Here is a 27,987-nt window from a genome sequence, read left to right on the forward strand (position 1 = left end):
ACATCTGTGTCCCGAGGCCATGATCACTTATATCTAGCTCCAGAACTCTATTGCTTTGTGGTAAGACCTGGAGCTTTGCATTGACATCCTCTATTTCTTTCCTGCAGTCCTCAAGAATAACTGTAGGACGTGCTGAGAATGAAACATTCTGAGATAAACAGAGCCTGCTAGGTCACCACAGGCTCTGCGTCTGCCAGTCCTAAAGCATAATGTGCTGGAACGCTTAAGTCTGGCATGGCACCTCCTGTGGCCTCCTCCCAGGTATAAAACCTAAGGTAGACAGCTGTCTGGGATCCCTGAGCATCAGTGCAAATGGGGCATTCACACATGAAATTCCAGTCACACTGGGCAACGTGCCTCAGCCTTGGGGCGCTGGCTCACCATGAGTCCTTGGCATCTACTCTCTTTTGCTGGCTGTGTGTGAGTATAAAGTTTCTTCTTTTAACTAGCTATGTGAATGCTCTCTCTCATGAGGCTCAGTTGAGAAGTATACATTGCCATCCAAGCTGTAGTGTGCTAAACCAGTAACCAGCGCGCAGTGAAACTGCTTCACAGATACTACAAAGGTGTGCTAAAGTGAATAGGAGAGCAGAATCCCCCAGCCATTGCTTCCTGATGGGAGGATTTTCACTAGAGTAAAGGCCGATTGCATGGTTACAAGCATAAGGTAGTACCAAATTTCTTAATCCCTAATGATCATAGAAGCCTGTGCATAGATTTTTATAAAACTGTGATCCAAATACACTTGGAAAACTGAGCTGCCTTGGAAAGGCTATTTGATTTCTCTTCAGGGTGGCTTTGAGTTGTCATGATTCATTTGGCACATTCTCGGGTAAATTTGTACCCAAAATCAAAACTCCATTTTATAAGTTCTGACATAAAATAATAAGTAAGTCTGGTGGGGAAAAAAATCTGTTTTTCTTGCCTACCACTGTATTCCCTTGACCTTCTTAACATGTGAATCATCTACTCCAATTATAATCTAAAGCGGTGCTAAGGTTCGGTAAAAGGTACATCCAAAACAGGCATGCTCTTGCAAAATTACAACAAACCTAACATTCCTGGTCGTCTCTTATTCCAACTTCTGCCTAAGTAATTGTCAACTTAAATAAATGTCTGGAGCACCTGATGCATAGAGCCACCTGATTAAGTATATTTACACTACATATTTAATAAGTTTTGTATCATTTTTCAGAAGGATTATAGAGCAGAAAGACTCACCCCAATTTTTTTTGAAATGTAGACATCACATGTACTATGAAAACCTATGCAATGCATTTGCAAGAAACATTTGCACAACCAAGGTCAGGTCTATTTGTTTATCAGAAGGAGGGAGAAAGCAAATCTATGCATGATTCATTGTATTGGCCTCCTTTAATGGACAATTCTGATCCCTGCCAAGATCTGATTGATTGTTCTATTAATACATCCAAGGAAAAAATGAAAAATAAATCAAGCAATCCAGTACCAACTTGGTCATGCTACAGAGGCACGGCTTAAAAGCCAAAAAAGCAAAAGCTTTTGCAAAGCTTTGCTGGGCACCTGTTGACTTTCTGCTAAATCAAAGCTGTGTGTGCATTAGGCTGCTTTGTGTGTCTGCAGAGGGCACAGGGTGTGGAAGAGCCAAGTATTGCTGTGCAAATGAGCAAGAAAGGGCAAAGGACTCTGGTTGGTATGACTTAGCTGCATCAGAAATAGTGTGTGTTGATGTTTCTCTCCAACCATTGCCCTGTGATGACATGCTTTGTTTTTGAAATCAAGATTTCATCCTTTATAAAACTCTCATTAAAATCAAAATACATCAGAGAGAATTGATTTTTTGACAAATCTATTTGTTAACAACCAGAAAATTCGTAAATTGGAAATATTCTACACGTTCAGATGAGTTCTGAGGAGCATTCACACTTACATTCTCATCTCCCCAGGTACCAAGTACTCCTTAGCCTTTTGTACTTGTCTTGGGTCCCTGCCACTGTAGAAAGCTGTCCAACCAACGCTCAATGCTTACTCTCAACTGCTATTCCCTAAGATAACATTTTTCAGGCAAAGCTTCCTGCAACATTTCATACCTGGTGGCGATTTTACTCTTTATAGTATTCCTTTCCTTTTAGCTGTCTGCATTCTCCTTGGTGGATATTCTAATTTTTCATTCTCCAATTCTCAGTTACCCACTTGTCCTCAATCATTCCAGATTTCTGTTCTTTGGATTCTCTTTCTCTAAAAGTGTTCACTATAATATGGCATCCATAATACAGCATTTAGTATAAAAATGTTAGTCACTCTTGAATCTATAGGTCCAGCACAAAACATATTATGGATCATATACACACCTGCTACTAAACTACATCATAGTGTCAACCCCCAAGTGTCCTGATATCTCATCTTGAATTCCTTTAGCAAGAGGCCCTACGGCTTTTGCTTGCCTTGGTGTGTGTGGCCTTTGCCTTCTCTGCACTCACATTTCACTGTTTGGATCTTTGTCTTCTCTATTACTCATTCTGGAGAACTCTCTGCAGAAGATCGCTACTGTCCTTGATTTTTTTTTATACATATGATCCTCCAATCTGTCCTATTGAAGCTTACAATTTAGTGTAAAAGACAAATGAAAGCCTAGTGAAGTCAACATGAAAGATGAGAAGTACCAGAGAAAAAACCGGAGGTGTACCGGGAGAGCACCGTGTGCTGAACACTCTTTGTGCTTACTCTTCATGACTTCTCCATTACCACCACCAAACTCTTAAACTCATTCACCAAATTATTTGGCTTTTTATTCCCCTGCAGGTAATTCTATACTTTCTCTCTGTCCCATGTTGTTGTGACATGTGGTCCTCCCTGAAATATATATTTCTCCTTTGCAATCAAGATATTTCTCTTTTTTTGAATAAAATTTCTTTCTTATTTACTTTTTAATTAGTAATTTTTAACAAATATTTTTATTTGATAATTAATTTAATTTTACATATCAGCCACAGATTCCCCTGTCCTCCCTCCTCTCTCCATAACCTCTCCCCAACCCACCCACCCCCATTCCCACCTCCTCCAAGGCAAGGTCTCCCCTGGGGATTCAGCCCAGCCTGGTAGATTCAGTTGAGGCAGGTCCAGTTCCCTCCTCCCTGTACCAAGGCTGAGCAAAGTGTCTCAGCATAGGCCCTAGGTTCCAAAAAGCCAGCTCATGCACCAAGGACAGGTCCCAGTCCCACTGCCCAGGGGCCTCCTAAACAGTTCAAGCTAATCAACTTGATTATCTCAATTATCTCAATTATCCAGAGAGCCTGGTCCAGTTCCATGGGGGCTTCTCAGCTATTGGCTCACAGTTCATGTGTTTCCACTGGTTTAGCTATTTGTCCCTGTGCTTTTTCCAATCATGGTCTCAATACCTCTTGCTCATAAAATCCCTCCTCTCTCTTGCCGGTTGGACTCCTGGAGCTCCACCTGGGGTTTGGCCGTGGATCTCTGCATCTACTTCCACCAGTCACTGGATGAGAGTTCAGTCATGACAGTTAGGGAGTTCACCCATCTGATCACCAGAGTGGGTCACCTCAGGCACTCTCTCGACCATTGCCAGTAGTCTATTATAACCTGCTTTACAGACACTTGTATAGCCATGCCCTCTTCTCTGTATTCACAATAATTAGAAAATAGAATCAGCTTGTATGTCCATCAGCTGATGAATGTGTGATTAGAGTGTAGTACACATATATGATGGAATTTTATTCAACTGTAATAAAGTGAAATGTGTGGTAAATGGATGAAACTAGGAAAAAAATGTAGAGTCAAGTAACCCAAACCCAAAAGACTAAATGCCATATGTTCTCCCTTATGGGTGGACCCTAACTTCAGATTTCTAGTGTGGTGTGTTTAACCTGGAGTACTTGCAGAAGCCAGAAGGCTAGAGAGAAGCTGCTGGGTTATTCATTAAAGGAAGCTGGCTAGTAGAACATCGGAATATGAAAATAGGCAAGATACAGAGACAGGAAATTTTATACTGGGAAGTAAGCTGGGGAGATGAGAGAGAGAGAAAAGAAGAATGAAACAGAAAGAGAAAAAGAAAGTTAAGGATTTTCAAAAATCTCATACAGAAATTTAATATTTTGAAATTCAATTTTTAAAACTAGCTAAATAAAATAGTTTAAAGAACAATACTCTACAAGGCTGGACAAGGCTATTAAAAGTCATGGGCTATAAGCAAAAATTTCCATTGCCCGGTGTAGATACCACTTTGGAGTTATTTATTGTCCGTGAAGGCCTACCCCCCCCCAAAAAAATGCAAAATGCAGATCCCTACCATTCTTCTTGGTTACCCATAAGAACTATGTGAGAAGGCCATAATACTGAAGACACAATACAACCTGATGACAAGATAAATAGAAATCAACAGAAAACTGACATGAAAGCTTTATTTCTCTCAAATAGACTTCACAGTCACATAAGATACTGGGTAAGAAAGGAGACCAATGGTCTCAACTCATTTTACACTAAATTAACTACAATATCAACCTTCCATCTAAGATGTTTATATACATATATGAGGTAAAATTGTTATAGTGGTAACCAATCACTCTTTGGTTGGATTTGAGGCCAACCTATAGCAAGGAATCCATTTCTAGTGCTATGAACTCCAGTTAAAAGCCCATTGCCTGAACCTTACTGGTATTTAACCAAATTGCTATAGTATCAAACTAGCTTGAGTACTATTAAAATATTCATTGACAAATGCAACTTTCAGCCTTAATCAGAGAAGCCTCTTTGAAGTGAACGTGAGTGAATGCAGAGACATATGACAGCTCTAGGTCCTGAGAATAACTAAAGGTTAAATAACATTTTCTGGGCATTAAAAAGTCATTCCAATCATGAACTTCATGTATCTGAGCCTGCTTGCATGAACATAGGCCTGTCAAGAGCCAACCGTGGATGAGAGAGGAGCTCTGGGAGTCCTGTTCTCCCCTGCCCAGAACTAGTGAGTACTGGGAAATGGGGTGTCAATGCCATTAGCTGTAAAAGCCTATGAGGTTTTGATGGGGGCTTCAAAACCCATAGTCATATAGACTCACTTGGTCTAAAAACAAAACAAATGCTTATTGATATAAAAAAGAACTTATAGGGAAGAAAGGAAGTTGATAAGGCAGCAGAGAAAGAGGTAATTGGAGAGTAATCACAATATACTGTATACTTTAATAAAAATACTGAGGAACAACTTGAATAAATTTAGAAGAAAAAAAATAAAGCATCTCTTTGTCCCTTATACAACAAGGGAATGCCAAGTACATTAAACAGAAAGATAGATAGATAGATAGATAGATACATACATACATACATACATACATACATACATACATACATAGAGATAAATTATAAATATAGATAGATGGGTAGATAGAAGATAGATGATAAAGAGATAAATGATACATATAGTTAATGCATAGATAGACAGAAGATAGATAGATAGATAGATAGATAGATAGATAGATAGATAGATAGATAAGGTAGATAGATAGATAGAGGATAAATAATGTAGATATATAGAGAGATAATAAAGAGATGGGTAGAGAGATAGATGATAGATAGATAGGTAGACATAATAAATGAGATAGATAATATATAGATAGATATAGATAGATGATACATAGACAAATATATATGTAGATATAAAGAAATAAATGATAGATGATAGTAAGATAGATAGATAGATAGATAGATAGATAGATAGATAGATAGATAGATAGATAGATAGATAGATAGATAGAAATTTGCTCAGTGTAGCATCACCAGACCAGACTTATTCAGAATAGTCCAGTACATTGACTTCTTTTTCAGGTCACAAAATGTTTGTTAAGGTAGTCATAGGTCTTCATTATTATTTTCAGTATATTATTCTGCCTATCATTATGAGGCAGAAAATGCAACAGAATTAAACCTTCAAAATTCTAAACAGGAATTAACATTAGTTGCCATGATTATATTTCTATGATCCCTCAGTAATTCACTTTCCACTCTCCTTTATACTGACTTAGTCTGTTTTTAGAAACACTTTTTTATGTTTGTGGTCCAGTCAACGTCATATAAAGTCTTATTGCTTCTTTAATACATTTTCTGCCAATATCCAGAGTCTTTCAATTTCATATATTTGTGGTCATGGTTCTTTATTAGTTGTTTTTGTTTTGTTTTGATTTTTTAAAAGACTGTGTTTCTTTATTTTGTTATTAAAAGTCTGCTCTTTGTCAATTTTATATATGTATATAATATATTTTAATTGCTCTCTCCCCACACTTTCTTTTATCTCCTATCCACTACCAGTCCTCACAACTGGTCCTTTCTCCAGCTTCACAGAGTTGTGGCTTAGACAGGGCCATCTTTCCGTCCCTGGATTGGAACTATGCATTGGAACCTGGTGTGGTCACCCATGAGTACATAACTGGGGTCAGTGACTCATCCTCTCCCAGAATTTATCAGTAGCAAGTAATTTATTAGTGATTGTTAGGGCCTCCTGTGTCCCTCCTCCATTCATGTTTAACCGTTGATAAAGCTGCCTTTGTGTATAGAGAGTTCAGGGCTCTGAAGTTGCTGTGAATAGCCTTCTCCCTCCCTTCTGTCTCTTATCTTTTTCCACCACTTCTTCCAGAATGTTCCATGAAACTTAGAGGGTGTATATAAATGTCTTCTTTAGGGCTAAGCACTCAAAATTCACATATTCTCAGCGTGTTGTAGAGTCATCATTATTCACTGGAAAAGGGTTTCTCTGATTAACAATCAAAGTATCATTTGTCTATTGTACAAACATGAATATTTAATTTAGAAGGCAGTATGGCACTGAGTCAATGTACCTAAACTGTATACACCATAGATCTATGACATTCCCTGCTGTGGGTTATGATCAAGTTTACATTAAAAAACATGACTCCCCTCCTCTGAGTGGTACCAAATCCATTCAGAGTGGTTGATACCCTCAGAACCATCGTTTGTGGCATTCACAGCTTGGTAAGTCTCATAGTTTGTAGCATTCACAGCTTGGTAAGACCAATGATATGTTGGCTCCCCCAGCAGCTTGCAGAGGATCTACTGGCACAGCCAACAAGGAAAAATCCTGCTAAATCTCCCTATTTTATGCAACCAAGATGTATGGTGTCTTCAGCAATGGGGTCTTGCCAACTAGTTCTGGTAGGAATCAAGAAGAAGAGTAATACCCTCTATTTTTTTTGGCAGGGGGTGGCCTCTACGACAAACTTCATCAACAACCTCATAAGGAAATATTCTACCCCTAGTACTGGATGGTAGTGGTGATGGTAATGGTGATTTAATATCTGTCCTAAAAACTCTAGGAGCAGCCTCTTCCAGCCATTCAAAGACTCTCCCTTCAAACTGTAGTTTTTCTACATTATATTTTTTTTTTATTTCATTGCAAGATAGTAGATTTCAAAATGAGATTTTAAAGAACGGGATACCCTTCTTTGGGTTAATACTCCCAGCAACCCTCCCTTCTACTTTGATATCACCTACTTACTACTATTTCCTTTCCCTTAAGGTTATCTTCTTAAAGAAATGTTTTTGATATCAACATTTTCAACTTCCTTAAGCAGAATGAGAGTATGGATAATACCATATAGCTCTTGTGTCAAAACAGCACAAACATGCAAAATTGAAAAATAAACATAGAGTATAATTACAAAGGAAAAAAAGACATATCATATTTTAGTCATCCTCACTGTGTTGACAGAAACAACTAAGGAAAACCAGTAAGCTAATAAATAAATAAAAGGCATAGTGAAGGAAAATAAGGACTAGGCTATAAAGCACAAACTCTGGAGTTTAGCAGAAAGTACCCTAAGACAGCTGTGTGTAAAATGTTCTCAGGATTATGAAAAGGGTCTTTTCATGTCGTTTGGAAATGTTTTTTCTTCTTAAATTGACTTTAACTTGGGAGGTTGTGGATTATTTAATGCTTTTCATATTTTATATGTATTGACATACTTAGCTTGCTTATGTGTACATATGTGATTTGTACATATGCTTAATACATGTAAATAATAAATAACTGAATGTTTATGGATCATGTACCTTCAGTTGTGATAAAGAGTTAGCTAAAAGTGATCTTTTACTTTATAAAAAAAATACAAAACATTTTTGCTTAGGCAATTGACAGAATGGACCTTTTAACAAAAGAGGGCAAATGGTTCCAGGAAATAGATAGTAAATGAGTAGGTTTTTAAAGGGTTCCTGGTCATCATGATTAATAATAAAAGAGCTACAAGGCAAATGGGAACTAATTTACGATATCTCATTTAAATGTTTTGACAAAGAAAAGAACATCTTTCAAATAAAAAATAATTGGAGCAATGAATTAGTCTAGGTTTTGATTAAAAATTGAAAACTCCATACCCAATCTCACCAGCTAGAGAAACAGACACAATAAAAACACACACTGTTTTAATATTTATATTATTAATGAAGAACTGTTTGGAGTATTATATTTGATATTCATTTTTCAAATTAATGGCAAATTAGACAAGTCAGAAGCACCATGTTTCAAAAGAGATGTATTAATAGATATTGTATAATTTTTGTTCTCACCCATAAGTTCTTCAAAGTCTGGCAGAGTGGGCTTGAACAGATAGATGGCTTAGCCATGAAGCCATGACACCTGAGTTGACCCTCTAGACCTCACCTAGGAATCCAGGTAGCATGGCATACCTGTAATCTGAGCAATGGAGAAGGACAAATAGGAGGGTACTTGGAGCTTGTTGGCCTGTCTAGCCAAACACTAGGCCGAGCTCCAGGAGTCCACTTGAAGAGAGACAAGAGGGATTCTATGAGCAAGAGGCATCAAGATCATGATGGGGAAATCATCAAGATCATGATGGGGAAATCTACAGAGACAACGAAACCAAACTAGTGGGAACTCATGAAATGTTCTTTAACCTCAGGCAAATACAAAATAAAACTACCTGGACAGTCTATCTTACCCTACTCAGAATGGCTATCATTAAGAAAACAATTATGTTGAGGACAGGATGGGCCAAAGGGGAACTCATTCACTGCTAGTAGGGTTGCAAATTGGATCAATCATGATTGAAATCGCTAAGAACATTCTTCATAAAACTAAAAGCAGAACTGTCATATCATCTATATATACTCCTTCTGATCATATTTCCCCGAAAAAAAAAAAAAAACTAAATCTGCGTACTATCTGAAGGAAACAATAAGTTAAGGAATCAACTTAGGGACCCATCAACAGATAAGTCGATTAAAACTTGATGTATACTAGTGGAAGCCCATGAACTATAGACTAGTGGCTGTCGAGCCCCCATGGGACTGGACTAGACCCTCTGGATATGGAAGACGGTTGTTTGGCTAGAACTGTTTGGGGGGGGAACCCAAGCAGGGGGATCGAGATCAGTCCCTGGTACATGGGCAGGCTTTTGGGAATCCAATACCTGTGGTGTGGTGCCTTGCACAGCCTTGGTGCAGTAGGGAAGGGCTTGGACCTGCCTAGGCTCAGTGTGCCAAGCTCTGCTGACTCCCCATGGAGACCTTGATTTGGGGAATGTGGGGATGTGGGGTGGCTAGTGACAGAGGGCTGGAGGGTGGGAGGAGGAAGGAGGAGGGAGCTATGGGTGGTATGTAGAGTGAGTAAAAAAATTCTTAATAAAGAAAAATGAAAAAAATTGATGTGCAAATATAGGTGATATAGATAAAGATAGGTATTTTTTCCTTGCTTTCAGTGCTAGAGAATGTTTGTGTGGCCTTAGACATACCAATCAAGCACCCACCCATTGTGCTATATCTCTAGACCTCACACTATAGTTTTATTAAGTCATAAGGAAAAATTAAATTATGCCATGTGAAAAAAATGAATGGAGATAGAGAGCATGTTAAGTAAAATAAGCCAGATACAGAATGAAAAACACTGCCAACTTTCTCTCATATGTGGATTCTAAGTGCAAATATTAACATATGCATATTGTCATACAAGTAGAAGACAAACTACTTGGGAAGAGAAAAGACACTAGCAAGACAGATGGGAAAAGCAGGGTTAATAGTGGGGAGGAATATGAGAAAAATAAATGATTTACTTGTATGAAGATACCATAAAGAAACTGTATATAATGAATGCATGCTAACACTTCAAAAGTATTTGAGAAGTTAGGTAATAATCAGTAACAAAAATAAAAATAAATTCTGAATTCAGCTTATGTTGATGCTTTGTGTTTGTTTTAATTTCAACATTGATTTCTCTGGTGTCATATTTACATTTGTCAGGATTGTATCCCTTCATCAAACTATTTCATGCTCCAATAGTTTATTAATCCTCAGCAAATAATAATTTAAATAATTAGTTAAATAATTAAATGAGCAATTTGACCTGTTACTAGCAATACAATAACAAGGAAAGCTGACTAGCTTCATGAGATTTAGAGTCTTATGACCCATATATGTTCACATTAAAATGATATCTCTGTATTAGAAACTGCTAAGTCATTCTGCAGTTGGATAACACACACACACACACACACACACACACACACACACACACACACACAACATTCAAGAAATAGTAAAAGAGCAAAATAATCAATTTCACACTTTTTCATTGCTTTTTCTGCAGGCTTAACTATGAAAAATAATATATACTAATATATACAATCTAAGTAATTCACTATATTATGAATTAACAAAAATTCAAATGCTTTACATATCAGCACAATGTGAGTGCAATATTAAGTGCTGAATCAAAGGGTAGTTGTTGCCCTCATTACTTAGATTTTTTGGTCTGTTATTTCTTCAAAATATAATTCTTTCGCAGAATTAACTGGTAAAAGTAATTAAACATTTTATGACCCTTAATACATGTTTTTCATATTTATGCAAATATTTGTTCTAGTTATTAATAGATAAATTAATAGAATGAAGCAATACTAAATATATTCTTTTTATCATTCCAAAATTGTCATTAGCATATTTAGCTTATAACTTACTGTTGCAGAATACTTGTTTACACAGAAAAATATATGTCTTTGCCAAGATGCCTTCTGATTGGTTTAAAAAAAGCTAAATGGCCAATAGCTAGACAGGAAAAGAATAGGCAGGACTTCCAGGCAGAGAGAGAAACTGGAAGAAGGAATCTAGGCACACGGATTCACCAGTGAGACAGAGACAAAACAGTATGTGTGAGACGGAAGAAAGGTAATGCTATGTGGCAGAGCATAGATTAATATAAATGGGTTAATTCAAATTATGAGAACTAGTTGAGAACAAGCCTAAGCTAAGGTTGAGCTTTCATAATTAATAATAAGTCACCATATTCTTATATGTACACTGGCAGCCCAAAGAAAAACCTGACTATAATTCACCTATCAGTTTCATCAGTACATCTCCTATTATGACCACATTGCAAGTTAAATCCTTCTAACTTAATGTTTTGACCTGTTGAAAATCTTATTATAAAAGGGAGGCTTTTAATATTTCTCCAATATTATTGTTTTTCTATTTTTTTATTTTCTTTTTCCATATGTTACTTATGCTAAAAGTGCATTACATATATTTAATATACACAATATGTTGTAAAATAGATATAAATATGAAAATGTTATCATGAAATAAGATAATACATCCATAATTTCATGTAGCAACCCATTTTCTTTGAGTGTTGTAGGTACAGGTGTGAGTGTGGGTACTTCTAGAGCAGCTAAAATCTACTCATTTAGCAAAGCATCAAACACAGCATAATAATTTTATTAATTGTAGCCCACAGTTGGACATTAGATCTACACAATTATTCTTTCATACATTTGCCACCTTCCAAACCTTGATACAGAACAGAATATTTATTTTATAAACATTCTGTACTATAAAATGCAATATCTTCGGTATTTCCACTATACTTCCTTTAAAATATTTCCAAGTTTCATAAATAACTACTTTTCTGGAGCTCAATTAAATGTTGGTTTTCCTAGTCATATTCTACAATCTTTTAAAAACTCATTGGTTCATTTTCACATTTAATCTCACAGCTCTTCTTAATTTACTCAGTTTTCATCTTAACCAGACTGCTCTGTGGTCATGACTGTTTCTCCTATGAAACGACCATCGACCTATATCATGACAAATTGAAGAGTTGTCATTCCTCGCCCATCTATAAATTCTTTTTCATGTATCTCCTACAATATGGTGGTCTGATTGATTCTTCCTAGCTGTCTGACAGCTACATGTTTTTTGTAGTTAATCCATCCAGTTTTTAATGGTTCTCAATATTCTTTGTCTTATTTCTAAGGCTTGAAACACTATCTAATGGTGAAACACTGAAATTTATGACTGCAGGCTTCAGCATATCATCATATTTGCATACCTAAATTTCTACTAATCTCTCCATATATAAATGTCTACTTGACATAATAATTCATATATCCAAATAAAGATCTTGGTTCTTTTTTTTTTTTTTTTTTTTTTTTTGGTTTTTCGAGACAGGGTTTCTCTGTGTAGCTTTGCGCCTTTCCTGGAGCTCACTTGGTAGCCCAGGCTGGCCTCGAACTCACAGAGATCCGCCTGGCTCTGCCTCCCAAGTGCTGGGATTAAAGGCGTGCGCCACCAACGCCCGGCTGATCTTGGTTCTTTTTGATGTCATTCAAACACTTCCTCCAATGTTCTCCCTATACAAGTAATTATGACAACTATTGACTAGTTACTAGACTGCCATCTTATTTCTCATCTCCTGAGTGACATCCAATTCATGTCAGTCAATTCCATCCATCCTCTGCTACCAGATTTCTTTTTAATAACAAATACAGGAGAATTCCAGTGGCTGGTTGATTCTTCAGTATGCTGAGCATTTAACTTCTCTTGTACCAGCTATTCAAAGGCCTATAGTTTCTCTTCTGTTAAGGCCAGTGCTGAATCCATAAAGGCTATCTGTTAACCATTGTAAAGGTAGGGTTGTTGGTTTCTTTGAATGATCAGCAGCTGTTGTGCCCTGTTCTTGTACAATCTGGATGGTCAGTGCCTGTTCTTTGTAATACCTTCTAATATTTTTCTCAGAAACATATGTTAGTTTATGGTTTGTTTCTGAGTTTAGAGGAATGTTAATCTGGATATTCCATTTTTGTAATAAATCACATCCCCATAAATTTATAGCTATATTAGCCACATATGGCTTTAACTTTCCTCTCTGTACTTCTGGCCCTATACATTAGACCCATCTTGCACTCTGTTTAATTTGAGATAATGTTCCAATCCCTAACAGCTGAACATTTACCACCTGAAGAGGCCAATTTGGATGCCAAGATTCTGGTGCAATTATTGTTATGTCTGCACCTATGTCTACAAGACTTTCAATGAGAATGTCATTTATTCATATTTTTAATTTTGGTCTTTGTTCATTTATAGACGTTTACCAAAAAATTCACTTTATGGTTTCTCCTGGATTTTTTGTCCTCTCTTTTTTAGCTGTTCTATCACTCTGAGCAGTATGTTTTTTGTGTTTTTTTTTACAATAGTAATTGGGTTCTTTAATTACTCTGGAAATAGGTTTCTTCTATGATGGCAGAAAAGGACTAAACCGAATTTGTCATGAGGACCTACAAGAGGCCCCTCAGGGAGTTCCCCAATTGCAAAGGTAATGGATTACCGTGTCTGTCTATTGTTGATCTACATCCATTAGTGCAATGTTTGCCTTTACCACACCTTCTACATAATCCAGAAGGGAGGGGCATTCTGTTGCCAATATTCCTTGAAGAAACATTGTTTGTAGGAAGGCCCTTTTTACAGTCCCTTTTTAGGTGACCTTGTTTACCACATTTGAAACATCTGACATTACTATATTTCTTCAAACATCTGGAAATAACTTCTCCTATCTAAGTATCATTTTGTTCATTCTGACACTGACTCCAAACACAGAACTCCTTTATCTCTAGCACAGTCTTTTATAGGCTATAGTATTCTAAATGCTTTCAGATTCCCTGCACTTGACTGGCTTCCTACACTATTTCCCTTAAGTAGCAAGAATGATTTTGATTTTGCTATTTAAAATAGTAATGCACATATGGTGATATTAATTCTGACATCAATCTCTTATGAGAATTAGATTTACTTTCCCATTTCATAGATAAGAAAAAAAAATATTTTCCAGTATCATAGCTATTATTTCACAGAGCTGGAATTTAAACTATAGCCATCTGTGAGCAGCTCCTTTTGACACATGCACTTACTTAGGCTTTAACCATACCAGTGCTTCTTGTTCTTTGTAGAATAAACTATTCCTGCCCATGACTTTTATCTCCATTGTTTTTACATGCATCTACCAGTCTTTCCACCCACAACCTCAAAGTTATACCTAACCCCATCCTGTTGTTCTGCAAATACCATCAAATAGGTTTCTTTCTCAGGGCCTGGTGCTTCTCCTCAGCCATGTAGTTTGTCCAGCTCTCTCTATTTCTGTATAATGCACATGTTCAATGATTCAATTTTTTGCTGGATTGTCCTAGAAACCTGTCTTCCACTACCTTGTCTCCCTCAAGTACCCACTCCTTCACTCTCTATCCTGTTGTCTTACTGTATAATCTCTGTCATTTCCTAAAAATACTAAAGTGCATTACTTTAGCACTCAATCACTCAAATTATATAGGTTCATAGTATTTTTTTTCTCTAAAGTTTTGACATCTATATCTGGAAATAACTTCACAGTGAATCAAAATGTATTCTGCCTATTAATGTCACCCTAGAAGATGTCAGCCTATAATAGTCTATTTAACTGTGCTAATATTCAAAAAAAGAGTGTCAAACTTAGCCATTTCTGTTGTAGATGTTTGAATAGATGTATTTAATAATGGACGCATTAAATAATATTTGGTTGTCTCATTTCATACATTTTTAAAATATTATTAACTAAAGAATGATTTTCATTTGGTTTTGGCAAATTTAAATTTCCAACCTGTATTTGATACCTCATAAATGATATGAGGTAAAGCATAGTTGATGTAAGTAAGCAATTCCCTTCCTTAATTTCTAATATCCTGGTTTCTCACTGTTCCCAGGAATAATCCAACCAAGAAAATTTTAACTAAAATGTGGCTGAAATTATATGACACTTTTTCCTTGAAACCATTGCTCAAAGCACAAGATGAACATTTTACTTGAATGTAGGTAAGACCAATTTCTCCAAGTGTTTAGGACAAAACAAAACTTAACATTTAGGCTAGTAATGACATTTAAAATACCCTATTCTATCAAAGTGAGGTGTTTTTTTTTTCTTCTTTTATTCCTTAAAGCATCTGATAAAAGTATAGTATTTGGAAAGATAGAGAATACACGTGGGCATTCGGAGAAGCAAAAAGTATGTGAAGCATGCAAAAATAACGAGGGGAAGATATTTGTTGATCTGAACTTCAATAGCCTACTGGTCCCCTGGGAAGATACGTTTACAGACTCCTCAATCATTTATGCTACTAGCCTTTTCTTTTCTGGCAGGTATATTGTTGCTGGTTTTGTTTTTGTTTTTGTTTTTGTTTTCTTTAAGTGGGTCAAGAGCACATATGTTTTAAATACAAAAAAAATAAGTTAAGGTTCCAAATAATAAGGTCTGGGTTTAAAAATTATAGCATTCACAGGAATATGCTTTAAGGCTTTAGTTATTCCCAGCATGGCCTGCTGGGCTTGCTGCATTCTCTGAAGAAAACCATCTGCATTCTCCACAATGTATGTCGTGCTACCAACTGTTATTGGAGAAACACAACATGTTAAGCACATGATGTGTCAGGTAAGGGGAAACTGTAGTTTTCCTCCAGAACAATAATTTCTGTTGAAGCTGCATTTCCTCAATCCCTGGTGTGCAGTACATGGCCCTAACTCCTGCCACTGGAGTGCCATTTCAAGTGCTCATGTCCTTGTGTTTTCAGTGATTCATAGTGTCCTCACATTCCAGAATCCGGAACAAAACAGTTTTCTCATTCTCTGTGTGCCTGTAAACCTTGCCTACCCACCCCCTGCCCCTGCCTTTTCAGCATGCCAGCAGATTCTGAATTTACAGTGACAGAAATCCATACAAGCCTGATAATTTGTGGGCTAATCAGCATTTATTAGATGTGATGGAGTACACGCAGCAGCTAAGCATCTTAACTATTGATACCAGATCTAATATTGGGGTTTTATTTAATTGTTTCAAGTTATAAGAAGCAGGGTCTCACTCTGCCTAGAACTCACATTATAGTGCAGGCTAGCTTTGAATTCATAATCCCCCAACATTAACATCCCAAATGATGTGATCACAGGCATGCATTTCCACTCAGCTAGATTGTCTGCCTTTGTGAAGTTTGCCTCTGGTGGAGAAAGTCTGTTGATCATTACTTCTTGAATCTCAGAGGGAAATGAGTTGTCTGCCTGGATATTTGGCATAAAAATGACTACCCTGGGTGTTGTCAAGTTAAGAAAAATACTTTTAGTGGTGTAGCTTTGGCTCAACTTGTGTGTTTTAACACTTCTTTAATCTTACAAAATTACAATATGCTCCTCTTCTTTCATTAAGCACCCAAGCCAAAGCTGTACTTAGTGTTGCCTTAGAAATTATCCCACACGCCAGTTTGCTTGCCTTTTTGTATTATTGCATGAAACTATAGATTTTCTTCAATGCTAAAAATGTTCTTGTCATTCATGCTTGGCAGATGTGAGCTGGAGACTCCCTGTAAGTGTTTAAAAACTATATTCACTCTATGAGCAATTTATTTGTTCATAAATGTCAGCTGGGCTTTTAAGCCTGTAGGAAGCAATACCCATAAAACTTTAAATTTTTATAAACTTTTAACTTTAAATGTAGTCTGGAGGAATACAAATTAAGCTAGCACCATATAAAAATATACGTATTTTTCCCTTGGAGGCACTTCCCTCCAAATGCATTGTTCAGTAACTCAAGTCATACAACCAAGCTATGTTTTACTATTTAGTTGTGTGACAAGGGGTTTAATCAGCCTGAAAAATGTTGACACCTCAATATGTGTGTGTTAGAAAGGAACATATTGTTTGATTTTTGGAACTTGGGACTAAAAGCTCACACTTTTCATTTTGTGGAAAATCCAATAACTATATACCAGTAAGAATAGCTGGTGCAGAAAATTTTAAATTAAATATGAAAAATGCAAATTGTCAGGCATTAGGTTATGCTATTACCCTTGATTTAGTGAAGCTATGCCTAGAGAAAGACGTCTTATGTATTAGGTTGTTCTCTATAAAGTAGACATTTTTTTTTCTGTATCATGTTTCTCTTTCAAAAGTTTACCTTTAACATAAGCCCTAGTTCACCAATGAAGCTATTGACAAAAAAATTCAGACTCTTAAAAATGCATACACAGTTACATATACAAAATGACAAGAGAACATGCTATATAAAATAAATACTTTTAACTAAATTACTTCTCAAGGTGTCCAAAGTATTGCTTTCTAATCAAATTTGACATTTGAAGTAATAAAGTTCTGCTGTTCTCTGATTAACACATTAGTTTATAACCAAGTTCATTCATTTCATCATTAATGAAAAATAATTGAGTGGCTACCATATGCCAAGCTTTCATGAACTTTGAAGAGTACTTGTTTCAGTCTGTCATGAAATGTTATACTTTTAACTACTCTATAGATCAGATAGGTTCCTAAGACAGTATTTGAAATCCTATGTCTTCAAAATGAAAGCCATGAACAAATTATGACATGTGGAATCATGCAGAATGCTTCTTAATATGAACAGAATCAGACAATAATTTCAGAGATGTGAGTGTGTTAATGCTCTGTGTGTAAGTTTTCCAGTTTGTACAACAGAAAGTGTAAGTACATATGCCTCTCATTTTTGTTCTTATGACTAGATGTTATAACATGTATTATTTGCTTTACAAAGTGCCAGATACATTATAAAATAGGCAATTGATAGTTTGGGGTAGAGGTTCACACCTGGAATCATAACTTAGGGGGCTGAGGTAGGAAGATCACAAGTTTGAGAACAGCTAAGAGGTACATAGTATTGTGACATTAACAAGAACAGTTATATATAATGATTAGAACAAAACAATTAAATGAATTTTAATAAAGGAAGACAAAACCACAGAACATTCTTGCTCAACCATCACGAAAGAAGCTTCCTCTTGTAGTAGATAGGAACTACTACAGAGACAGACCTACAGCTGGAAAATTTGCAGAGACTTTGGGACACTTAGTCCTAAATGGGATGTCTCCATGAAACCACTCCCCTCAGGGTTCGGGGAGCTATGTGAAAGAGAAGGTGGGAAGATTGTAAGAGGTAGAAGGGATGCATGATACCAAAGAAACAGTATCTTCCATATATAACAGGACTGATGCACATGTGAACTCACAGAGACTATGGAGCCACGCTAAGAGCTTGCACAGATCCAAATCAGGTGGATAAAATGCTGAGATGGGAAAGTGGATTCCTAACCAAGAAGTTAGCTCCAATTGATGACTACTTGCAAAGGAAAAAAATCAGTTTTCTCCAGTGGAGTCTCAGAGAGTATATAAAACCACACTTAAGGACAGGCCCTCTATCCAGTAGTAGGTGGCCAACACAAAGCGAACATAATGGTGTTTTTAGTAGATTTTCTTTGTCTCATATTGCTTTGGGCATTTTTTTATTTTACTGGTCTTTTGCTTGTGTATGATGGTTTCCAATCGTGTCTGTGTGTGTGTGTGTGTGTGTGTGTGTGTGTGTGTGTGTGTGTGTGTTGTTTACCTTTTACTTGCCTATTATTTTCTAGAGAGGGGAATAAGGCATGGAGTTGGATGAGTGGGCAAGTGGGGGAAGAGATAGGAGAGAGGAAACAGGTATTAGACCATACTGTATGAATTTTCAATAAAAAATTAAAGGATTTAATGCCAAAAAAGAGAGATAACATTAAATACTGAAAAGTTACCAAGAGGCTTAGATCAAATTCCATTATGGCTTTTGATTTCATGTAAAATGCTATATTCTTTTCTAAGAAAATGAATATGATCATATTCTAATATTTATGAATTTCTAAAAAATTACATATAGGTATTTGATAGTATGCTTTAATATTTATTTATTTATTTTAAAAAAATAAAGTAAAATAAAACCAAGCCAAAAAATTCAAACTTTAGGAGTTTGATAAATTTTATATATATATATATATATATATATATATATATATATATATATATTTATATATATATATTTATATATATATATATTAAGGAAAGAAAGACTTTTAATCTAAAAACAAACTTATTTATTATGACTATCTCTTTCATTGTCAAAGATTCTTCAAGGAGTAACTACAGATAAAATGGGAATTAAAATATGGGGATAGCTGGAGGGATGGGTTATCATTTTTAAAGGAGGTGTATAAAGAAACCAATCAAAACAGGAGACATGCATATTCTTCATTAAATGTGAGAGTGAAATAAGTCAGCGTGTCTGTGAGTGTCAAGGAGATTAAATGTAATGTCAAAAAACAAAAGATGAGTCAATGAGATGAACTGAGCCAAATCTGCTTGGGTGGAGAAGGAGCAGTGTGGACAAGTGTATGAAATGTCAACACTGGAGAGAATAAAATGTCCCAGAGAAGTCACATGACCACGAATGCCACTATTCTCTCTTTCTCTATAATAAAAACCAAACTGCCATTGGAAAACAAATATGACTGCAAATAATTCTCCCAGTTAGGACAGATTGTTTCTTGCCATGTTAAAGTAGGTTTCCTTAACCTACAAATAACAAAAGGAAAAATAGAATTCATTATATACTTTGGGTTGTGACTCTAGTCTTCCTGTTGTATGTATCAATCCCTTTCTCTGTGCTCAAGAAAAAAGAAGAAACTCAGTATATATTACTTAGGGAATATTGATCTTACTAAACCCCAAGGATACACATGTGTTGATGAATTAAATAAATTAATTTTAGGTCACAGAGAAATTAACTGTTATTAAACTTAGTCATATTCCAATGATTTGCAAAGGCTCCAGGAATAAAAATTTTACACCACACATCCATGATAGATTTTTTCTTCTTTAATTAAATTCATTTTATTTTATGTTTTTGAGTAAAATATTTGCTTTGTATTTTGCATGGTGGCATGTTTGTTTGATTTAACTGCATGGTGTCTTGTAGCATAAGGTAGTCTTGAACCTACCATGAAGCCTATACTGACTTTAAAATCTGATCCTCTTTTCTTAGTCAACCAAATGTTGCAGTCTGCAATGTGCACCATCATGTCTCAATAGTGAATTGATTTTTTAACATAAAATAAAAAACAGATGTAGATATTAACTAGAGAACCTGTGGCACATTGACTGCTGAGTGATGCCCAAGTCAGGTCATACCTAATAATATTCTTAAAGATTTATACTTTAGTTGTACAAAACTTCTTCTAGGTTTTCTAAAATCAACAGTGTATTGTTGTTTTCTATAGTCCACCTTACCATCCAACAGTATGAGTATACTCTGATCCTCCCTATCTGCAATTCAGTACCCACTGGCCAGCATTTCAGCCTCCCTCCATAAGTTAACATAAACACAATAGGAAAAAAATGTACATTCCCAAAGATTCTGCTGAATCTCTTCCAAAACAATATTTATCATACAAATAAAATGTTTTCCATATAGCTAAATTGTTTCTGTGAGGGTATTACTTAGTTTGTAGATATAATGCAATATATAGTACACTTAAAATATTAAAGATTTGTCTGAAAAAACAAATGAGAAAAAATAATAAATTTGTCTCTGAGTTGTTTCAAAGTATTAATCAATGAAAAACAGAATGACCTCTGTAGTATGTTTATTTAACCACAAAAAAAATTGACTCATATGGTTTTGTTTTTCATTTCAAAATATCAACTTAGAATTAAGCTCATTATTTTTAATCAAGTAAATTGGAAAATGTTGTTGAAATTAAATATAACATGTTTTTCTGCTACCAAAAAAGCTTTCTTTCAACAAACGCAAAAGTTGTTCTATATTTTAATTTTCCCTTCTGATTATTTTGGAGTATTACTATGCAAAGAGTAGCCTTTTAAAATTTTTAATACTGTCACTATGCATGATCTCGTTTTAGCTGATATTTCTGAAGAACTCTTAAAAGTAAATAGATGAGCAGCCCTTTCATTTGACATTTCTTGAACTTAAATATTCATAAGGTGATTGATATTTAAACATCATCTAATGAAGAGCTCAATTTCGATGAATGAATCAATGTATCTTATCCAAATGTATTAGGTGGGAATAATGAGAGTAGTTTATCAAATAAAAATTTTGTTGGAAAAATGTGTCTTAAGTATATATATTTTTCTAGTGTAAAAACCTGATTTTAAAAGATGAATCATCGCCGGGCGGTGGTGGCGCACGCCTTTAATCCCAGCACTCGGGAGGCAGAGCCAGGCGGATCTCTGTGAGTTCGAGGCCAGCCTGGGCTACCAAGTGAGTTTCAGGAAAAGGCGCAAAGCAAGATGAATCATCTTTTTTTCACCAAAAATATGGTTCCACCCTGAATTTTATATTTGCTATAGAATATTTTTATGTCATAGTAATCCATCTGTTTTGCTGCTGAAATTTAAAAAAAAATGTTTTGTTTTGGGGAGAAAAATTCAATATGTTTAATTTTTAAGAACCAAAAGAGATTTTACTGTAGGAAAAAAAAAATTCAGTTGACCGTATACTTTTTGGATTTGCTCTTAATAAAAAGTATATACTGAAAACAGCATATATTTGCCTTGAAACCAAACAGAAAACACTATTACACTGAACCTGAAAAAAGAGAAAGTGGGAAATAGCCTTGAATGCATTGGCACACTACCCTGAATAGAACACCAGTAGCACAGACACTAAGACTGACAATTAATAAATGGGACCTCTTGGAACTGAAAAGCTTCTGTAAGACAAAGAACACTGTCAATAGGAAAAAATGAAAGCCTACAGAATGGGAAGAGATCTTCACCAACTCCACATCTGAAAGAGAGCTGATCTCCAAAATATATAAAGAACTCAAGAAATTAGACATCAAAAATAAATAATCCAATTAAAAAGTGGGGTACAGACCAAAACAGAGAATTCTCAACAGAAGACTGTCAAATGGCAAAGAAACACCTAAAGAAATGTTCACAGTCCTCCGGGGAGGCTTTGCCCTAGAGGAGGTGGGAATGGGGGGTGGGCTGGGGGGAAGGGGAGGGGGGCAGGAAGGGGGAGAACAAGGGAATCTGTGGCTGTTATGTAGAACTTAATGGTATTGTAAAATAAAATTAAATTAAATTTAAAAAATTAAACCTAAAAAAAAAAAAAAAAAAGAAATGTTCAACATCCTTAGCTAGGAAATGCATACCAAAACAACTCTGAGATTCCATCTTACACCTTGCCAGAGTAAGATCAAAAACACAAATGACAACTCATTCTGTAGACAATGTGGAGCAAGGGGAACACTCTTCCATTTCTGGTGGGGGTGCAAATTTATACAGCCACTTTGGAAATCAGTATGACAGTTTCTCAGAAAACTGGGAGGCAATCTACCACAAGACTCAGTTATACCACTCTTGGGCATATATCCAAATGATGCTCAATCATACCATAAGGACAATTGTTCAACTATGTACATATAGCAGCTTTATTAGTAATAGCCAGAACATAGAAACAATCTAGATGTCCATAAACCAAAGAATGGACAAAGAGAATGTGGTATATTTACACAATGGAATAATACTCAGCTGCTGTCAAAAGCAGTAACATCATGCAATTTTCACGCAAATAGATGGAACTAGAAAAAAAATCATTCTGAGTGAGGTAACCCAGACCCAGAAATCTATAGTATGTACTTACTTATAAGTGGATATTAGTTGTATAGTAAAGGATAACCAGACTATAATCTACAATCTCAGAGAGAGGCTAGGTAATAAGGAGGGCCCAATCACATGGATCTCCCTGGGAAGGGGAAATAGAAGAGATCTCCTGGGTGGACTGGGAGGAAGTGAGGATGAGAACTTGAGGGATCCAGCTAGGGGTGGGTAGGAGAGAGAGTACTGAAATAGATGACTGGAAAGGGGAGCATTCTGGGGCCAGGGAGGAACCAGATGCAAGGGAATCTCCTAAGAATCTACAAGGTTGTCCCCCCTCTACGACTCCTAGCAATAGTGGATAGTAGCCTGAACTGGCTGTCTCCTGTGATCAGATTGGTGACTACCCCAATTGTCATCAGAGAGCCTTCATCCAGTAACTGATAGAAACAGATGAAGAGATCCACAGCCAAACATTTGGCCGAGCTCATAGGATCCTGCTGAAGAAAGGATTGTAGGAGCCATGGGGATCAAGTACATCACAAGAAAACCCACAGAAACAATTAACCTGGCTCATAGGAACTTACAGAGTCTGAATCAACAACCAGTGAGAATGCTTTGACTGATCTAAGCCCTCTACATATATGTGACAGTTGTGTAGTTTGGTCTACCTGTGGGACTCCTAAATATGGGAGCAGGGGCTGTCCCTAATGCTCTCACTGGCTCTTGGAACCTATTCCTCACACTGGATTTCCTTGCCCACCCTTAATAAAAAGGGAGAAGCTTAGTCCTATCTTAACTTGATATGCCATGCTTTGTTGATATCCTTTCTGAACAGAAACAGAGGAGTGGTGTGAGAAGGAAGGGGTGAAGAGGAGAAGAGAGGGGCGAAGGAATGAGAGGAGAAGAGGGAGGAGAAACTGCAGTCAGGATGTAAAATAAATAAATAATTAAATAAAAAATTAAAACCTTAAAAATAAAAAATAAAAAAAGTCATGTAATGGTAGAGTTAGCAGGTCAAAATAACTCAAAAATGAGATTTTTTGTTTTTGTATTTTTGAGACAGGGTTTCTCTGTGCAGTTTTTGGTGCCTGTCCTGGATCTCAATCTGTAGACCAGGCTGGCCTCAGACTCACAGAGATCCGCCTGGGCTCTGCCTGGGCTCTGCCTCCTGAGTGCTGGGTTTAAAGACAAAGACATGCACCACTGCCACCTGGCATAAAGTGAGATATTTTTAAGACTAGATGATAAACAATCATAATTCAAAGTTATGTTGAACTTCAAGAACTTTAAAAAATGTCCTTTTATAGTGATTTTTGAAGACTATGAAATCTCAATATATTCCTTTTGAGTGAAAATTAAATATCTGATGCCGATGTATTTGTTTCATTAGAGAATGCACAACACATTCCATTGCCTATAGAATGGAAGAGAAAGAATATGTTATCATTAATGGGAAAAATGTGAATTTTCCAACACTAAGTATACTGACATAATCCTTAACTATAAAATGAAAAGGTATCGCCCTTTTTATATGAAGTGTGAAATTCTGAGAAATCAGATCACATAAAGAACATACTCTATATGTATTTGCTTATCATTCAAGACAGTGTGCAGCAAAGAAAAAGAAGGAAAGATAAAGAATTATTGATCAGAAAATGGCCTGTGTCTAACACATCAAAAATGGAAAGCATTCCAGGTAAGACACTAGCAAAAAGAATTACAAAAGGCACATTGTAAGTCATGGGGGGGCGGGAATGCTTGTAACTTTCTCTGCATAAAATTAATATTCTCACTCTAAAGTAAGTTTGAATATATCAATAAGCAAAAACAAATAAGCCAAGAAAATACTTTGAAGCAAATCATATAAATGGGCACTGCCTTATTTAGGGTTTCTATTGCTGCAACAAAACATCATGACCAAAAATCAAATTGGGAAGGAAAGGGTTCCTTTGGCTCACATTTCCATACTGTTGTTCATCATTGAAGGAATTCAGGAGAGGAACTCAAACAGGGCAGGATCCTGGACGCAGGAGCTGATGCAGAAGCCACAGTGGGGTGCTGCTTGCTGACTTGCTCCCTGGCTTTGCTTAGCCTGCTTTCCTACAGAACCCAGGACCACCAGCCCAGGGATGACAACCACCACGATGGGCTTGGCCCTCCCACATCAATAACTAATTAAGAAAATGCTCTACAACTGGAGAGAGAGAGAGAGAGAGAGAGAGAGAGAGAGAGAGAGAGAGAGAGAGAGAGAGAGAGAGAGAGAGAGAGATTTTCTTAATTGAAATCCCCTCCATTCAGATGACTTTAGCTTGTGTCAAGCTGACATAAAAGTATCCAGCATGGGTAAAAAGTCAACTATAAGAAGTTGTCGAATGTACTGTTTGACAGTAAACAACGGAGAGACAAAATGTAACGGCTTTCCCTGCTCACCGCATTATTCTCTTTCTGGTTTTAATCACAATATTTAGGACCAGTGACAGTGAATCTGTGGTTCTGTGCAGAGGACTTGCAAAAGAAATCCTGTCCTGTGGTCATAACTTCAGCTAACTACAGAGCTTGGGAATGACAAATGATATGTGCATTTCAGGAAGAACGCATCTGTTCAGTAGACACACACTGCTGCACGTCTACAAAATCTAGCGTTTATTTATGCCTTTACCATTTTAGTCTCTTAAAACTCACATGTTCCTAAAATGAGCCCTCATGTTCTTTGTGTTCTATTTTGTTGTTGTTGTTTCAAGTTAGAGAATTCTTTTTTCAAGGAATGAGGCACCAAACTAAGGCTTTCACATGTCTTAGCCAAACACTGCCACTGAATTATGTACTCAATTTTTTTCTTGGTGTTTTAAATCTAACATGTTGTAGTGTACTTTCTCTAATATATAAATAACCTACAATAATTCATACTTACAAAAAGAAAGTAGTGGTAGACTTCTGTAGTGTGACTGGCAGTTTTTTGTTTATTTTCTTGTTCAAGTCTTGCACAAAATTATGGGAGGGTTTAAAAATCCACTTTCTGAAAGGTGTAATAAGATAAAGAGAGTTGAAAGATTTGGGCTTGGGTTTGTTAACAAATGTCTGCAATGAAACTTAATTCTAAAACTGAATGATTTCAAAATGCTGTGCCCCCTTTCAATGTTGATAAAACTCCAATTTTCCCTATAAAATTTCAATCTGAAACAACTGCCATTGATGGAGAATAGTTGAATACAACTAGATAAGAGTGTATGTTGTATAACTTCTTATTTACATTGGTATATATTTATAGAATGTATACTTTTAAATTTTCATTAAATTTTTCCTTCTCTGAGAATTTCCTACATATGGAATTTGCTCCTTCAATCATTCCACATTCCCCCAACACATCCCTCTCTCAGCTCATGTCATGTTCTTTCTGTGTGTGTTTTAACCCACTAAGTCTAGTTAGTTCTGCCCATATGTACATGGATGTGGTACCTGCCACTGGGGTGTGAGAAAACTACCCATGGTCATATCTTCAATAAAAATGGTTCTCTCTCTCTCTCTCTCTCTCTCTCTCTCTCTCTCTCTCTCTCTCTCTCTCTCTCTTTCTCAGTAATTATTCACTGCTAATAGGTCCTCAGTGTGAGATACAGCCTGGAGAACATCTACCCCATTTATGCTGGATTTGGGCTGGCTTGATCTTGTATGGGTTATATACAAGTAATCACTGCTACTGTAAGTTCAAGATTACAATAGCCATGTCATTTTCAAAAAAAAAATCATTTCACAGTACTCCTCAACATCCTCTAGGTCATACATTCTTTCAAATTCCATTCCCAAGATAACCCCTGAGCCTTGGTGAGGTTAATATAGATTAGCTTCTTCCCAGCACTTTTACCAGTGTTGAATCTCTGTAATTGACTGTCACCCCTTACAAAAAGAAACTTCTCTGACAAAGATTGGGAGCAGATCAGGCAGCCAAACCTCATGGTTTCCAGTGTTATGGCTTTTTATACAAATTGTGTCTAGAGAAAATATTTTCTTACCAATCTGGGGACCTGTGGAAATTCAATGTTTTGTATGTGAACTCCATTTAATGCATTTGTAACATGAACAAAATAAGGCTTATAACATTCAAATGTTGCAGAAATATGCTTTATATAGTAAACGTACTGTTGTTGTAACTGGTGTCAGATTTTATTCACACTTGGATCCACTTGAATAAGCTTCACCTAAGAAAGTACAAAAGCAAGGAAAACAATATTTAAGAGAATATGCAAGAAGTTACTAGCAGTTATAGAAAAAAGTTAATTCTGTGCAGTAGATATTTTGTCAGCCTGTTTTTAGTCTGAATCTTTGCTTATTTAGTAATTGTGCATTCTTTTTAATGGTGTGGCCATTGAATAGTTTTCTACTTCAAATGCCATTGCTTTAATTGCTTTGAGATATATATCTGGAGTATGTTTGAATTTCATTCCCCAGTTAGGAATAGAATCTGTTTAAATGTATTCTAATCCCTTTATTGTATTGTCTCTCTGTTAAGGTTTCTGTTTGGTCTAATATTTATTGTATTTAACATAAATAATATAGTTTAGTTTGTTTTCAGTTTTTCCCTACATTAAATAATCCATCATTTCCTCCACATTATAATTCCTATACAGTGTGTGTGTGTGTGTATGTGTCCGTGCATGTGTGTGTGTGTGTGTGTGTGTGTGTGTGTACAAGTCAGAGGACAAATGTCAAGATACTGAGGACTCTTTTTCCTGAAGGCTTTAACAACTTGGTCACCCACAATTTCTAGAGTCTTGTTGAATGCTTTCTTTGATGGCCTCACTATTGTCACAGCCCACAGTAAGGAGTTGACTCTGATTCCCTCTTACTCACTTACCTGTTTAAGTAACTTAACTTTGATTTTTTTTTTGTGTTGGGTTCTTCTGTGTTCAGGGTTAAGATGAATTTTGGTGGATCTAAAAAAAATAAAAGGAAAAATTTTAAAAACACATATTCACCTGACAGTTAACGAAGTAATTCATATTACCATTTACTTGAGATTTTCGTGCAAAGATTTGATAATACTCCCTCCCTTCCTCCAACTTCCCCCAGACTAAGCCCTACCCCACTTTGTCCCCTCTTTGTCCATATATTCTTGGGTGTTAGGTCAAGGAGTACGATTGGCATATCACCTGCCACATCCTTGAAGAAAATTGCCTCTTCCCCTAGCAGCAGCTAACAACTGACAATAACCCCTTAGCTAGGGGTGAGACTTTA

At 36.2% G+C, this 27,987-nt stretch overlaps 1 long non-coding RNA gene across 1 annotated transcript; it reads left to right on the forward strand.

Moving 5' to 3' along the window:
* The first annotated feature begins 113 nt into the window (after positions 1 to 113).
* On the forward strand, positions 114 to 27,330 carry LOC121832586 (uncharacterized). Its single transcript, XR_013042908.1, has 4 exons — positions 114 to 261; positions 13,516 to 13,603; positions 15,021 to 15,129; positions 26,333 to 27,330. It is a non-coding gene; the product is annotated as an uncharacterized LOC121832586 (long non-coding RNA).
* The last annotated feature ends 657 nt before the right edge of the window (positions 27,331 to 27,987 follow it).

The sequence above is a fragment of the Peromyscus maniculatus genome, chromosome 10 (genome assembly GCF_049852395.1).
Source record: "Peromyscus maniculatus bairdii isolate BWxNUB_F1_BW_parent chromosome 10, HU_Pman_BW_mat_3.1, whole genome shotgun sequence".
In the NCBI taxonomy this organism is placed as follows: Eukaryota; Metazoa; Chordata; class Mammalia; order Rodentia; family Cricetidae; genus Peromyscus; species Peromyscus maniculatus.